This window comes from Sceloporus occidentalis, unplaced genomic scaffold, assembly GCF_023333645.1.
Source record: "Sceloporus occidentalis isolate IW3139 unplaced genomic scaffold, rSceOcc1.0.p SCAF_1, whole genome shotgun sequence".
In the NCBI taxonomy this organism is placed as follows: domain Eukaryota; kingdom Metazoa; phylum Chordata; class Lepidosauria; order Squamata; family Phrynosomatidae; genus Sceloporus; species Sceloporus occidentalis.
The window spans coordinates 103,999,678-104,017,384 of record NW_028316981.1 but is presented as its reverse complement, the minus strand read 5'-3'; positions in this window follow the sequence as shown (position 1 = coordinate 104,017,384).

Sequence of the window (17,707 nt, the reverse complement as noted above, 5' to 3'; positions counted from 1 at the left end):
AGCAGCTCTGCAGTGCCTAACATCTTGTTTTGCTACAGCTGCAGAGCTCTTTGGCCTGGAAGTCAGTCTGAAGAAAACGGAAGTTCTCTACCAGCCGGCACCTCAGGAAGAACATTACCATCCTCACATCACTGTAGGCAAATCTGTGCTTAAGTCCGCTCACCAGTTTACCTACCTGGGAAGCATCATCTCCTCAGATGCCAAGACTGATAAAGAGATCGATCACAGACTAGCAAAGGCATATAGTGCATTCGGAAGGCTTCACAAAAGAGTCTGGAGTAACAAACATCTGAGGCGAAGCACAAAAATCAGTGTGTATAGAGCCATTGTACTGTCTATTCTCCTCTATGGGTCTGAAACATGGGTCACCTATCGCCAACACTTACGACTCCTCGAATGCTTTCATCAGCGCTGTTTACGCACAATTCTAAATATACACTGGACTGACTATGTGACAAATATTGCTGTCTCTGAGCAAGCAGGGATCACCAGCATTGAGGCCATGCTATTGAGAATGCAGCTGCGCTGGGCAGGACACGTTTCTAAGATGAAGGACCATCGCCTCCCAAAAATAGTATTCTGCGGTGAACCCGCCACGGGTCAGCATAAAAGGGGCGCTCCAAAGAAGAGATACAAGGACTCCCTGAAACAACATCTTAGGCTTGGCCAAATTGATCACCAACAATGGTCTGCCTTGCCCTCGCACCGGGAAGCATGGAGACACACTATCCATGATGCTGCAGCCTTTTTCGAAAGCTCATGCCGAACGAGTCTCAAAGAGAAACGACAACGCAGAAAGAACCACAACCCGGAAACATCACCCAAGGAGACTTTCTGCTGTGGTTTCTGCAACCAAACTTGTTTATCTCGGATTGGCCTTTTTAGTCATCAGCACGCTTGTAGAAAGCATGGGATGAGTCCTTCCTGAATCTTCGTTCGTGAAGAAAAGCCAGAGAGAGAGAGAGAGAGAGAGAGAGATTTTTTTTAAACTGGCTTTAAGGTTTTTTATTAATAACATTTCAAATTTTTGCATGCTGTGAATTTTCAGTTGTATTTGCTTTCACCTTTATAAGCTGCTTTGAGCCCCAAATAGGAAAAAGAAGGAATAGACTTCTTTGTTGTTTTGTGCCTTCATGTCTTTTCTGACTTATGGTGACCCTAAGGTGAACCTATCACAGTGGGGCTGAGAGTATATGTCTCACTCAAGGTTATCTAGTGAGTTTCCATGCCTAAGCAAGGATTCGAACCCTGCTCTCCAGAGGCTTAGCTTAGTCCAACGTTCAAACCACCACACCACACTGGCTCTCATAGGATGTACTACTCCTACTCCTACTACTAAGTGACCTTCTCTGCTTAGTCAACTTTTCAACTAAGATAATATTCCATGTACAAACATATCATACATCTATTATTTATGCCCTACTGGTTTTTAGCTGCTAGTTGGCGCATAGCTACCACCAAGAAGGACAGCTTGACACTTCTTTTCTACAGTTGAATGTTATGCCTGGTGGGAGCTGATGGCTTCCATGTCATTGGGAATATGAATTTGCTTTGTGTTTTAATGTGAATTTTAAAGGACCTATACAATGGGGGGATTCCATCTTCTCAAATAAATTTAGTCCTTTAAATACCTTCTTTAAAACCTGGAGTAAAACCTAGCATCCCAAATGTGCAGAAATTTGAAAACCTCTCAATTTAAATTCTATCACACATCTTTAAATCTCCATACAATTTTTGTATACATTTTTTGGAAATGTGTGCATTTGTATGCTTACCTGCTCCCATTGATTTGATTGTGTTTCTGTGTATTTTTCAAATTAACACTTTTATAGCTGTTTGCATTTTTAAAATGTGTGCATGGTCTTGCACATAGTTTATTTACTTCAAACTCACTGAAAGGCTCTTGAATGCATGAATTTTTGAGGCACACATTATTTTGTCTTGAAGGGTGTTTTGGGAAGCATAAAAAGGATGTTTTTGCCAAGCCACTATTTACCTGGTAAGGGAACTTTAAGTCAGAATAGGCTAGTCATGGGGTGGGAGGGAGGTCAATATACACATTCTTAAAATGTTTATAGCAATAAGCAATAAAGATTTGATGGCTCTATGCAGGACAGATGAATAATAGGAGATTTAGCAAGATAGCAAGTGAATGGGTACTGATACATCAGCTCACAGGCTCTTATGCTACAGAAACAGTTAATCAAAGGACCTATATGAATCTATCTTTTCCCCCCTTTTTCCAGTAAGTCATTAGATGCTTAAGTGAAGTTGCTCCTGCCAGTTTTCCTTTTTATTAAATATTCATATTTACTAATGGATATTGTCTTGACAAATTGGTCAAATTGAGCAATTTATGAATTTATGTCATACAGAAAATAATTTCTGTTTTCAGAATTCCCAATGAGACAAGGTAATGTTTAAATCATTAACACTTTATTGATTTTATAATTAAAAAGCTGTAGAGTAAATATAGAGGCTTTCTAAATGGAATAATGGCTTTTAACTTCTCCCCCCAATTTTCTGAAGGTTGAAAACTGATGTTTACCTTGCTATTTTAAATAGATAAAAATACTTTTGTCAAAGAGGCCTTTTTAGTATAGCTGAGCTTGAAAGCAATTTTTTGCTTGTAATTAATTTCCTTTTGTGACAATTGAGATGTAAAAGTTACATTATGATTTCAACCTGACCAGGGATAACTTCACTTCTCTTGTAGCATAACTGTGATTTTTAGTTACTCATATACAGGTACAGGTTTTGGACTAAAGCTGGCTTGAGCTGTGGCTTGTGTTGCCATTCTGTAGTAGATGATGAGATGGTGAGTGGAGGAAAGGTGTATTTTCAACCAACAGTTAACAGTGTGTACCATTCGGATTTCTTTTTAGTAGCAAAGCAGGATAATTGCTTTTGAACTGTAACTACAACTAATTACTTGTTTTGTTTTTTAAAATAAAGTAGTTTTGGAAATTATGACAGTTACGCAACCACAAAATTTCACTGGAGTTCTCCAGTATCTCCAATCGGTAAAAATAATTGGATTTCAGGAATAATCACACAAAAGGAATCTCATATATAGGTATATGTTCCTTAGAAGATAAGAAACACTAAGGATGGCTCGCCTTAGAATTTAATTTCTTAGGTCTCGTAGTCGATGCATACAACAGAATGGCCATATGTTCTGTTTAATAATAATAATAATAATAATAATAATAATAATAATAATAATAATAATTATTTATTTATTTCCCGCCCCTTTGAGGTCAATCGGGGCAGCTAACAATAATACAATACAATACAATATATATCAAAATCTACTCCCCCCCCAAAAAAAGTTATTAAATCAATTATAGAAAGAAGACCTTTATTGGAATGCCTGTCAGATAATAGACCTCTTTTAGAAGGCACCCTTTGCTCAGAGGGATGTGTAATTCAAGTCTGGTTTCAAGGCTGAGAACTGTTAGAAAGGAGAACAGGGGTCCAGCAGTTTGTCATCTACAGTTACTGTTACTGGATAGCAATTGGAGCAAACAAGCACAAGAGTCAGCTGGCAAACAGTTTTAATCACTGTGGTGAACTCTATCTTATTGTTGTCTAAATTACAGCAATTATTTCTAAATTTGGATAGCCACACAAAAATTAACAGATGCAAATTTTATGCAAATACACCAACGTTTGTCCAATTTTTGCTGGTAACCCCAACATTTGGCTAACATTTTGTTAAACTTGCGAGGTGCTGTTCTTTTTTTTTAAATGCCTAGAGAGCAACATTATGCAAGTAATCTGGATTACACTTCAAAGTAGGCAATTAAATCCAAGTAGTGTAAAATTTGAAAACTTGGTGCGTCTTAACATGTTGATCAAAATAACATCATATTACCTAAATCAATTTAATATTCCCATTCTCACATCCTCCAAAAGCCCATAAGTCAACTGTTCACTGTCCTCTCCACTACAGTAAGAAGTGGTGTGTTTTTCTTTTAATTGTAGTTATGGTAGTTGTTTCTACATTATTTCTACTATAATTTAGAAATAACAGTGAATGCATGCAAATTTATTCAGATTTGTGTTTCCTTTTTTTCCTTTTTAGTGTTACAATTCCTTTTCGTTTTGATTTTAAAGAAGCATATGTGCTCACTCAGTTTCAATCAAACCAAGCTACTCAGTTGTTCTTCTGTATGTGTCTCTGCCTTGCTAGTTCCATATAAAGCCTAAAATCAACTGTCTTGCATTTAGTCAGACTAGCATGGAGTACTGGCCACCTAGGTTCCAAGAGTGTTAGTATTAGGATGGGGCCTAATCCTAACTGAAGGCTCCTACTGGAATTAACATATCAACAGTATGCATTGTAGTGCTGCTCATTAGGGTCAACTACTACAAAATATTGCAGTTAAGAAACAGTTGTATCTGAAGCTCATAGACAGTTAGACAACCCCATACACTATGCCCCATGCAGTCAGGATCCTACCAAAGCAATTAAGAAATCTATCTCTTGGATAGTATATGAGGCACTTGTGGATGGATATATTAACAAAAACACATATGATTTTTGTTATAATCAGAAGAGAGAATACCTGTATTTTATTTGTTGCCTAAAATCCATAAGAATAAATTCCCAGTTCCTGGTAGACCAATCATATCTGGATGTGGCTCGATATTAGAACCCCTCTCTGAATTTGTGGATTTTTATTTGAAGCCCTTTGTCCCACAAATACCATCATACATTAAATATACAAGACACTTTTTACAAATTCTGGAACAGATAAAACTGCCCAATAATGAATGAATCTTAGTGACTCTTGATGTGGCATCTCTTCATACTAATATAGTCCATAATGAGGCAATGGAAGTCATTTAGTCTACACTCAATAAGAGAAAGGACAATCTATACCCACTAACACATTTTTGTGTACATGAGCCGAGATTACTTTGAAACAAAATTATTTTTCATTTCAGGATCATTATTATTGGCAGGTCTCTGGCACTGCAATGGGGTGCAAATTTGCACCAGAATTAGCAAATGTATATATAGATTGCTTTGGACATCAATATATATTGAAATAAGATAATATTTTTGAAGCCACCATATTAGAATATAAAAGATTTCTGGATGATATTTTTATTATATGGAGTGGCACAGAGACTGATTTATTTCATTTTCATACATACCTTAACAATGTACATAATGCTATAAAATTTGAACTAAACTTTGATTTTTCTAGGATTATTTTTTTAACTTATTGATAGTAAAAAGAAAGGACACTGACTCAAACTCTTTTTAAGATATGACAGCTTCCATCCTTCACACATTAGGAAAAAGTTACCTTACTCTCAATTTATAAGATGGAGAAGAAATTGCTCAGGTCTAATTGAATTTGATAGACAAGCTAAAACTGTGATTGAGCAACCTGCAAAAAAAGATTAAAACAAGCCTACTTTAGAGTAAGAAAAATGGATAGAAAAAGTCTAATCCAGAAAGAACCTAAGAAACAAAAACAGTCCAGAATGGTAATACCTGCAACATTTAATGGACATACAAGATTCATTGAGGCAGCTGTTCTTAAATATTGGGATTTACTTCAGGACATTCCTGGTTGCTAAAAAAAAACACCTTTATTTGTGTATAAAAGCTCAAAAATCTAAAGGATATCCTGTTACACAGTAAATGCAATATGCAGACGGTTCAGTCAAGTACTATGTTAAGGAAAACTAAAGGGAATTATCCATGTTATAATTGGAGCGTTTGTAGAAATTGTGTTAAAACCACGGAATTTGTCAATCCTGTTAATAATAAAATCTATTTTCGAATAGTATTTTGTGAATAACTGGTGATAGAAAGGGTGTTATATATGCAATCCAATGTCCCTGTAAACTTCTATATGTTGGAATGACCACTAGGAAAATAAAAATGAGGATCTGTGAACACAAGAGCAGTATAAGAAATCGCAGAACCACTGCACCTATGGTCCAGGATTTTCTACAATATAAACATACAGAGAAGGACATCAAGTTTTGGACAGTTGATAAATTGACTAGTACTGGGGAGAACCTGGAGAAAAAACTGAAGAGCTTTTTTGGATTTTCACCTTACAGACCCAGAAACCTACTGGACTAAATGAAAGCTGCAATTGGGCAGAGCTTTTATAAGCCCCCCACCCTTTCTCTATCCCTCAGATCTATTATGGGCCCAAACAGACAGGCCAAAATAAGGCTCCTTCAGGTCAATTTGGAGGTATGCTGTTTAAATGATGCACGCGTCCTAAGAGGCCAGAAGGCATGCCAAAGCCACACCCCAGTCCTAAGGACTGGAGCACAGCTTCTGACCTCTTAAGATGCGTGTGTCATTTAAACAGCATACTTCCAAAGTGACCCGAAGGAGCCTTATTTTGGCCTGTCTGTTCTGGCCCTATATTATCTTTTTTTGTAGCATTGGCCCTCTCCAGACGGGCCTAAAGTGTGCCCTCGTCTCGTGCTAGGGGTTGGCCGAGGGTGCACTGCCCATATGTACTTCACTGCTAGCACATGTCAAGGGCGTCAAAATGGTAGCACCCTCTACACACAGGCACCACCATTTTGATGCGATGGATGCTTAGAGTCCGCATGTTGCCGCGCACTTGTGATGTCAGGAGTGCACCATTGGCACATTTGGGCGTCACAAGTGCGCCAGGAAAAGAACCCGCTTTTTGTGGTTTCTTTTTTTGCTGGTAGGAAACCATGTGGTTTATCCACTGCGGCTTCCCGTTGGCGGAAAAGTTATAAAGGAAATAAATAGTAAGAAAATACATAGAAAGATGAAACTGGAACAAGAAGGAAATTAACTAAGACAATAAAGGGTTTGGGCAAACATAGCAAGCAGGTTTCCAACAGTAAGCAGGAAGGTTTTATGTTTGATTAGGTCTGTTAGGTCTAAAAGGAATGTATGTTATATATGTATAGTCAATGTCTTTGTTTTGTGTGTATTGTATTTTATGAGGGAGAGAACAGGCTGGCCCAGCGTCATCAGGGGCTAGCCTGAAGATAGAGCGCCCTCCCTCCATAACTGTCATCTTTCGGCCGGTGAGGGAGAGAATAGGCTGGCCCAGTTCCACCAGGGCTAGCCTGAAGAAGAAGAGCCCTCCCTCCGGTCCATCTGCCTTGGTCCAGGCCTCAGAGGTAGAGAAGAATGCTGGACCTGATCCCTTCCCCCTGTCACCATTCCCTTCTCCTTTTGTGTCGTGTCTTTTAGATTGTAAGCCTGAGGGCAGGGAACTGTCTATTATCGCCTCTGTTGTAAACCGCTCGGATTCCCAGTGATTGGGCGGTATATAAATAAAACCTATTATTATTATTATTATTATTATTATTATTATATTCAATTTTTTAAAAAAGGAATTATATGCCTGATTTACTCCACTTACTTATACTGGATGACTCCCTGGAAATAGGATTATTATTATTATTATTATTATTATTATTAACCTTTATTTATAAAGCGCTGTAAATTTACACAGCGCAGTACATACAATCTTTTTATTTGGACAGTTCCCTGCCCTCAGGCTTACAATCTAAAAAGACATGACACAAAGGGAGTGGTGGTGGGGAAGGGGCATCTCTAGTAGGATAATACATATAAAATACATAGCAATACAGGAAATGATTCAATAAAACAGGGAAGAAAAGAACATCAAATAGCAAGTGACAATTATGCAATGCCTGGGAACGCTGCCCTGAACAGAATGGTCTTCAACTCCGTTTTGAAGCTGGTTAAAGAAATGATGGCTCTTGCTCGCGGGGGAAGAAGGTTCCAGGAGTGAGGGGCAGCGAGTGAAAAGGGGCGAATCCGAGATGGGGCAGAGGAAATCCTGGGCTGTGACAGCTGGCCTTGACTACCAGAATGGAGGGCCCTAGTGGGAAGGTGAGGAGAAATAAGGAAAAATAATTATTTTGCTGTTATTACCGATACATTTGTCAGATTATTACTTTATAACATGGTGTTTATTTCTGAACAATATACTAACTATACCATATTCCCATTTTTAGCCTTGTTTTCCACTGAAGAAGACTCATGTCAAAATGCGTTTGGATATTTTTATACTTTTTATTTTTTCTGTCCTTTGGAAGTTTATATGCTTCTTATTTTCCATACACTTTGGATGTTTTTATAATTCTGACTTTGTATGCATCTATGAAATGTATACACTCCTTGTCATTTATGCATTCTGGCACAGTGTATTGCTTTGTCTACACACTGTTTATCTAGATGCCAGGAAATTCCTGTTATTGCATCATTTGAATATCTTAGATATTAAAACTTTTTTTGTGTGTTATTCAATGAACACTTTTTCCTAGACTTTTCTGTTTGCCATACTGTTTTGTTTTTGGTTTAGCCAACACTTCATTGTTTTGATGCTTTCTTTTGACATTAAACACATTATGCACAAGTTAGCATACTTCCCAAGATACCAGAATTAATGACTAAAGAAATGTTTCCAACCTGTGGCCTCTGTGTTATGCCCTGTTGTGTGTATATCTGTGTTGTCTCCATGCATGTAAGGGATTGACCCCTTTGAGATCGAAGCAAAGCTAGGAAAGGTATTTTATTAGTGTCTTAGATGTTATATGTGATGGGACAGGTGTCTCATTGACATTCTGAGATGCTTCTGACAATAGAATAGGCAACATTGAACTAGATGGATCAACAGTTTGTTTTGCATAAGCCAGCTTCATATAATTTCATGGATTCAAAATATGTATGAATAAAATGTTATTTAAAATTTCTTTGAGAAAAACACTGCACATACTTCTCTAATCACAGAATCATAGTGCTGGAAGAAACCCCAAGGGTCATCCAGTCCAACCTCCTGCCATACCAGAATATACAGTCAAAGCACCCCTGACAGTTGGGCTATCCAGATTCTGTTTTAAAAACCCCAAAGAAGGAGATTCCACCATATTCCAAGGCGGTGTGTTCCATTTGCTATGTGTGCTTAGCAGCATGTCAGAACACATTAAATGTTGCCATTGCAGAGGTTTTTAGAAAGTGCAGTAAGATTAATTATGGCATTCAGTGCAGCTTACTCTCAGTAAGTGTGTTGACACAGGCATGCAACCTGAGTACAAGAAGAATACGTACAGTTATAGGGTTGCCCCAAAGCACAGAGTAGTGAGTGGGAAGCTGTCAGAACCAACCCTCCCATTAGGCAGAATGAACCAGATGTCTCACATGAAAATTGGGGAAGGTAGCAGTGAGTACTTGGAGTATTTATCTGTGGGTGCCACATCATCTGTTCTGTGCTCCTTAAGCTAGCCTGACATTGTCACACTTTCTCACTGGCAAAACAGAAGCAAAACTCAGCAGAGACTGTAGCAGGTATTTGCACTGAATGGCAGAGTGTGCCCTTTCATCCTTAGCTTGAGGCAGCAAAATGTCTTGGGCCAGACAGGAAAGCAGTGGCCCTTCAACTGAAACAAAAGGCCACAGTCTTCTATTTGATATTGACAGGCTTTTGGGGTGATGGGACGTAGTGGGAGTTGGATGTGAATAATCTGGAACCAGTGTATTGTATATGCTGTCTCATCTACTTCTCATGTCTGTAATGATCTTCACCTCCCCGTCATCTTAAGGAAGAACCTACTTAAAAGCAGAAATATCAAGCTGCTGCTGCTGCTACATAGAGCCCAAGCCCACCTGTGTTTCTCTCCTTTTCTGTGTTCTTGGCAAGAACTTTCTGTCCTCATGATAGTTTGATTTTGTTTTGATTTTTTTGGTTCTTGCTCTCCTGCTCAGGGAATTCCATAGCTATAAAGTCTGAGCAGAGCTAGCTGACAAGCTACTCTAATGCTCCAGTAATAAAAGAATTCATGACTATATGTTGTAGTTGTTTTGAAACTAAACAGGGAAGGAAGGGAGGGAGGGAGGGAGGGAGGGAGAGAAACCTACAAAATAGTGATTAAATGACATTGTTTGAAAAGAAACTGGTGACATCTGCTCTTCGGAGATAATGTGCAGCATATGTCTATCTGATAAAGGAACTATTTTAGCAACAAATATTTTAGAAATGTCAGTTTGTCTTATCACTGTGCTATTTAAAAGTGATCAAACATGGCAAAGCAAAATATTTAGACACTTGACATAGCTGTCCTTATTTTTCTTTAAGAAATCAAAACAATCATATCACATAATAATTTTGGGGTCAGTTTTTTCCTGTTACTTTTTCTCTTCTTCTTTGTTTTTTGGAGCTCTTTGCCCCAGTTTAGTATCCTGGGTGACTTCTGTGAAGCACTTGATGATTACAATCATTTGAGTAACCACAGGAGCAAGGACTCTGCTATAACTGGGGAGTCTGTTTTGGTCAGAACAAGCCTTCATCAGTGAAGTTGGGTTTAATGGATGGCATGATTATTTAAGAGTATTTGGCATTTATGCTAGCAGAGTGCAATGCAAATTTAGGACAAAAACAAGGGTAAAATTTTTCAGGATGCTGTAGTAAGGTAAAAGAAAATTACTTTTATTGTCTCAAGAAATCCAGTGAAAGGTAGGAACAGAGATAAAAAAATTAAACTAGATTTGAATACAGGAGCCCCTAAAGTGGGCTTCTATGCATGGTGGTAGTCTAGCAGCCACAAGTGCAAATGGGACCCCATGAAGCTGCCCCCATTTCTTCGTAACGAAAAAAGAAGGGAACTGTCTTTCTTGAAGAAGAAGATTGTCACTTCAACAGGCAAGAAGGAAGCATAAAGCCCCAAGCATGTTGATCTGAAAAATGACACCAGAGATTATCTGTCTTTCCATTCCTACCTCCCATTGCACATTTGAGATATTACTCTGTTTTTTGTTTTACTTCCAATATATTAAAGGCGTAATATCAGGAATGGGCAACTCATGGTTCATGGGTGGGCATGGACAATGTACGTTTCTTGTGTAAGGATGGCAGCCAGCATGTTCTGCATCAGAACCAGGGTATTACAGCCTTAAAGGAGTTTTAAAAAATATACTTGTTGTTTCAGATCTTCTGAGATGATCGGGAGCCCTCCATTCCCATGGCACAGTGTCTGTCTGCATGGGTGTTCCACTGAACCTCCTGGCACATCTGCTGCCATCACAGGTCACTCATTCTTAGGTCAGAGCAAGGCATCCAGCCTTGTGTTCATCACTTGGTGTCTCATTGTGACCTCAGAAGTGAGCAACCCACAGCAATGCTGGATATGTTGGATTTGCCCAGCAGGAAACCCATGCAGACAGCTGCCACAGTGTAGGAGTGGAAGGTCAAGTAATGGGGGCAGGTCAAGGCAGCTGTGGGGCCAGGATACTCCAGGGTGTATCTGGAGTATCCTGGCCAGTGCTGACAAGAGAAGTACAGAGAAACAGAGAGTAAGAGGTAGTAATGATTGAGAAAAGAGTTGCAGTTTCAACCACTTGTTTCAGCCCTACATGCTAAAGAGCAATTTAGGTCTAATTTGCACTAGAGAAACACTGCTTTACCCACCATGGCTCAGTGCTATGGAGTTCTGGGATTTGTAGTTTTGTGAGATTTCTCTGTCAGAGAGCTCTGGTGCCACAGTAAACTGTAGGATTCCGTACCACTGAGCCATGGCAGTTAAGGTGTTGGCAAACTGCATTATTTCTGCAGTGCAGAGTAGGCCATATAATTTTGTAACCTTTCCATACCTCATACAGCTTTTCAAGTGACTTGACTGATTACAACTGGATGAGCCAGCTTTTATTTGAAACAGTGGAAACAGTCTCTGTCCTTGCTTTGCCTGGAGCCCTCTCACCAAGAGAAGTCAGTGGAATGGTTTGGACGTGCTTTGCTAACTCCCCTCCACCACCACCATTAAGGGAAATTCCCCTTTTTGGACCCCTACACTCAGAATCTCTCAATCACTGGCCATAATGGTGATGGGGATTTAATTGTATTCCTCAAATTTAACTTTTCCAAGGTCTACCCCTTCTCCTGCAGCCTCCCACGTCAATTCGCCTACTGCTCTAGAGGGTTTCCAGCTCTCAGAAGCTTTTATGGTGAGGGGGGAAACTGTTGGAAGAACAATAATGTATGAAGGTTACTTGCCCATTTCCTCCAGTAGGATTCCTGGACTATTTTCAGAAACCTTTCCTAGCTAGAAATATCTCTTCTGCCTGCAGGGGGCTCATGCTGCATCCAAACTAAGAGGAATGACTTCTTAGGAAGCACTGGGAGAATAAAACAAGAACAGAATATAGACAAGTTTGCTTGTGTTTGATTTTCTGGAAAGCACAACACAGGGAGAATCAGTCTAATTTGGGTCCTGCTGAGAGCTGTGCCAGAATTATTAAGTTCATAAGTGCTTTGGTAAATACATTAAATTAAAAGGACTATTTAAGGAATATAGTGGAAGTGCTGTATATTAGCAATAAAGGAATTTATTTTTGTGCTTTTCCCTTCCCATAACACACACACTCTCACACACAAAATCTTCCTTGATTCATGGTGACTCAAGTGAATGTTTACAGTCATATGGAGATTAGTTTTAATGTGCTTAAAGAGACATCACATATTTTTAACAATGGTTGCTTTTAAAAAAATAAGAGGCAAGCCTGATGGCTAAATTATGGGAGTTGAACCCAGTTCCTATCAACAGCTTGCTGAGAGTGGGAAGTTTGTAACAAGAGATTAGTAGAGAAGATCTAGGGGTGGTGTTTGGAATATTGAGAATATTATTATTATTATTATTATTATTATTATTATTATTATTAGCCTTTATTTATAAAGCGTTGTAAATAATTTTCATTTATTAAATGTGTTAATAGCCAGTTAACCTGCTGAGGCTTTTTATGGTTTGCTACCTGACTGGAGAGGGAAAAATGTACCAGGCAAGAGAGAATTAGAAAGGTGGGAAGGCATGGAAAATCATTCACAGTAGTGTTTATAATGTACAGGTTGCATATCCCTTATCTGGAATTCTGAAATCCAAAATACTCCAAAATCCAAAATTGTCCACATGGATGACTGAAATAATGACACCTTTGCTTTGAAATGCCTCAGTGTACACAGACTTTGTTTCATGCACAAAATTATTAAAAATATTATGTATAAAACTACCTTCAGGCTAGGTGTATAAAATGTATATGAAGCACAAATGAATTTTGTGTTTAGACTAGGGTCCCATCTTCAAGATATCTCCTTATATCTATGCAAATATTCCAAAATCTGGGGGGGGGGGGGGGGATCCAAAATACTTCTGGCCTCAAGCAATTCGGATAAGGAAGACTCAACCTGTAGCAATCTGGGAGCTGCTATTTTAATCTAGAGGTTGATTGAAAAATCAATAGTGCTGCATTTTAAATTTGGTATAAAACCCATAAGGAACAATGGGCTTTAGCTTTAGTCCATTTGTAGGAATCTAACCTAAGTCACTAAAGAGATGTGTGCGTGTGTGTATTCTGTTGTTTGTGGCATACAGTACTACTGCCTTGTCATGTGTCAATTATAGAATATCAGTCATCCTTTCTCCCAGCTAAGATATTTAAGAATATATGAAGACCTGTGTGGATCACACTAAAGGTCTAGCTAATCCAATACTCTGTTTGCATAGTGACCAACTGGATGCTTGTGGAAAGTTATGAAAACAAAGAAGGGCACAGCAACTGATATATTGATCTTGGATGACATGATATAGTAATTTGGATGTCTCCAGCTACTGATATACTGATCCTGGATATCGTGTTCCAAGAATCCAGCTGTGGTGCAGACATGGTCTTGGAACATGAGGAGCCAAGTGAAGAAATATACCAGATCTGAGTCTTACCCATGAGGCATTATACCCCTGAGTTGGAGGACCCAATACCTTTGAGCCAGTTTGGCCTCCATTTGGCATCTTTGGAGCCTTGCTTCACTTCTGGGACAGGCTGCCCACCACCGGGAGCACCATGAGCCTGGGACCTGGCAATGCAAACAGCCTACCTAACAGGAACCTCCTTCTTGATGGGAAGATGTGGAGCCTGGAGTAAGTAGTCCTAGGACAGCAGTATGAAAGGCACCACTCCAACTCTGCCAGGGTTGGAGAAAGATACTCAGGTAGAGCTGTCTTTGGTGTTGCATCTTCTGGTCTTGTTAATATCATCTGGGCTTTCTCTAGACCAACCTGAACAAAGAATGGAAGTAATAACTTTCAGCCATTGATAGTCTTTAAATAATAACTGTATGTTCACTTCACCAAAATATAAAAATAAATTGTGAATGTAGAACATTTGCTCTTTGCTCATTAATTACTGCTGCTGTTCTAAGACCAGAGCTACAGCAGTTGCAGAATTCTCCCTCCCTGGTTAAAGGAACATTTTTACATTTAACAATTAAATCTGGAAACATCTTTCTAATTGAGGGGTAGGGCATCTTTGATCAAATATCTTTGATCCCCTAGATATTTTGGGCTACAATTCCCATATTTCCTCACCTTTGGTCATGGCAGCTGTAGTTTCTGGAAGTCAAAGGCTAAAATATATGAAATACCAAAGGTCCTCCATCCTTGTTCAAGTGAATTGTAGAAGTAATGTAGAAGTTCTGTTCAAATACAAGAGTTTACAATTGACTTGCTATGGAAAGATAGGTAAAAAGTAACTCCAGCTTTCCAATCAAATTTGTCAAAGCTTGCTGAGCACAGCTTTCATGCTTTATATTAAATTCTCTTTGGACTATATATATATATAGGGCAGTGCTGTCTTGTGAAGTTTGTACATCAGAGATTGGAGCAATGTGAGTATGATGTAAGTACTTGATGGTTTGAGAAAGCTTCCCTTTAAAAAAAGAGTAGTTTGCAAGGAGGAATACTCAGGTTATTTGCTCTTGCATCTTCTTCAACCAAAGGTAGAACCAAATAAACTGCCACTTACGTTAATGAGTTGTTAATGTTAAGTTAAAATTACATTACATTAATGTTACATTATGAGTTGTAGATTCAGAGTTGTACTAACATATGTAAATATCCAGGTTCATCTGCAGAATGCAATGCATATGGGTAGCATTCGTATATGAAAAAGTCACAGTGAAGTGGTTCCCTGCTTTTTTCAATTATGAAATTGTAAAATGGTCTTGTGAAAGTACCTCCATATGGCATGTGAATGACAGTTGAAATTCTTCAAGCAGTTAAGGACAGATGAGAAGTAAAAAGTGACAAAAATAGTCAGAACCCTGAATCTAATTGTTCAGTGACCACTGCACAGGTATAAGGAGAACTGCTATAACAACGGCAGCTATGAAGTAACTAGGCAAGATCCTGGAGTGTCAGGATATATCATTGCATACTAACGTTAGGATTGTTCATGCCATTGTATTTCCCATTTCTACCTATGTATTGAGAAAGGTGGACAGTGAAGAAAGTGGTTAGGAAGAGCATCAATTCATTTGAAATGTGATGCTGAAGAAGAGTTCTACTGATACTGTGGACTACTAAAAAGATAGATACATGGGTCGGAGCAAATCAAGTTTGAACTCTCCCTAGAAGCTAAGATGACCAAACTGAAATGGTTGTACTTTTAACATATCGTGGAAAGATTTGGAAAGACAATAAATGCAGCAGGAGAAGAGGAAGACCATATTGCACATGGATAGACTAAATAAAGGAGGTCACAGCTCTGAGTCTGGTAGTTTTGAGCAGGGCAGTGTGCGATGGGATGACTTGGAGGTTTCTCATTCATAAGGTCACCATAAGTTGATAGCAGTTAACAACAACAATGAAAGGAAAGCAGAACCTTTCCTGCTTTCCTTTCACCAGCAGGCAAAGGGCCCATTCCCACTGGAGGAATACCCGCTCCCTGATTCGGCTCTGCCCCGCAATATTAATCGATTCCAAAAGGCCCCTTGTTCCCACTATGAAAATGGGGCCTGTTTGGAATCGATTTTTTGGGGGAGGGAATGCTTGTTGTTCCCATTGGAGCTGGGGAAGACAAGCAGCCCTTCATCCCTTCACCCAGTGCCCCCCCCCCCCGGACCCTTTCAGAAGGTCTTTCCCTTCTTTCTCCCTTTTTCTCTTGCTTCCCTCCCCTCTCCTCCCTGTGTTACTCCCTTCCTTCTTCCTCCCCCTTCTTCTGCTTCCTTCCTACCTTCCTCCACCGCTTCCCCTGCTCCTTCTCCCATCCTACTTCTCCTCTTCCTGGCTCCCTTCCTTCCTACCTTTCCTTCCCGCTGCCACACTGCCACTTCTTCCGGGGCTGGCGGTGCATGGGGAAGCGGTGGAGACCTGGCAGCAGTGCTGGAAGCACCACCAGCCCCAGGAGAAGTGGCGGTGCGGCAGCAGGAAGGAAAGGTAGGAAGGAAGGGAACCAAGAAGAGAAGGAGGATGAGGGTTTGGGGTCCTTTAAAAAAAACAACAAAGTAATAGCAAAATCAGTAGAATGGCCTAGCAGTTACTCGCCTTTGCAAGTAGCTGCTTTGCCTATCAATTTTGCGATTAGTTTTAATTTTTTAAAAAAGGACCCAAAACGGCAGCACTGGGTGTGTGTGTGACATCTCTGGGGATGGATGACACCTCCTCCCTCTGCCACTCTGAAAAAATTGATCCCAATCTGACGTTCCCACATGTTGGACGCGGGTTGGGATCGAGTCTTACCAAAAGAACTGCAAAAGAACCACTAACAAAATACCCTGGGATTTTGGCATTTACCTCGCTTTTTTCCCACTGGAATCGATCAGATGAGGATCTAAATTGATTTTCATTGGGAACTGGGGCCTTTTAAATCAACTTAGGATACAAAGCTTTTAGTAGTGGGAATGAGTCCAAAGACTTTTATTCAAGCAGGCTTTTCATATATAATTGTGTCAAGGAGCCTTTGATACAAGGTGTGTGCTTTAGTTATTTTTAAATTTTGTATGTATTTTGTAGTTTTATACTGTTTTTAGCTAAATGAATTTAATTGGTTTTTTTTTTATAAATTTTTAAAATGATCTTATCTATGTGCTGTCTTGGGAGAATGGTTGCATAGAAACGAAATGGAATGAATGAATGAATAAATTAATAAATAAACAACAAATGACAAGATCAGGTATTCCCATATTCTGAAAAGAATAGTCTTCTATCATATTTTAGAAAATGCTAATAATCCTGTTAATAGAATTCTTAAGGATTATCTAGAGGTGTATTTCCTCAGGACAAAAATGCAGTCTTCCTTAAGATATGTATATGCAGTGATCATTTGTATCTAATTATCTGACTTTAGTAGTCTCTCAGCCACACGTAGGGTATAATCCTTTATACAGCTAAACAGTTTCATATCCCAATGAAAGTAATGGAGATTAATACTGTACATATAAAAGGTTGGGGCGTAAATCTGGGGGACCTTATGGAGTTTATTCCTAAGTAGGCAGGTACGGGATTGTACATACTGTACTTCCTTACTTTTCATCAAGTACTATTGGCGGGATACAGACGGGCAAAAAGGGGTGTATTCATGACGTCATGAAGGTAGAGCCTTCAGATGGCCCTTACCTGAATGCCGTCATGAACACGCCGCCCGCACGCCCCAAGCGGGAAGAGACGACATTAAAAAGGTGCTGCTTTTCTCCGCTTCTTTTTGATTTGCGGCGTACGTGCGCAGCTCCGTCTGTAAGCTGCTGCACCGGTACGCCCGAATTGCTACGCCGCAAATATAAGTTGCCTGTTTAAAAGCTCCGTGTCAGCTGCGTCGCATAATGGGTCGGGGTCCGGGACATGCGTGGTTTGCAGTCAAGCTTTAATTGCAACGTCCGCTGCCATGCAGCTG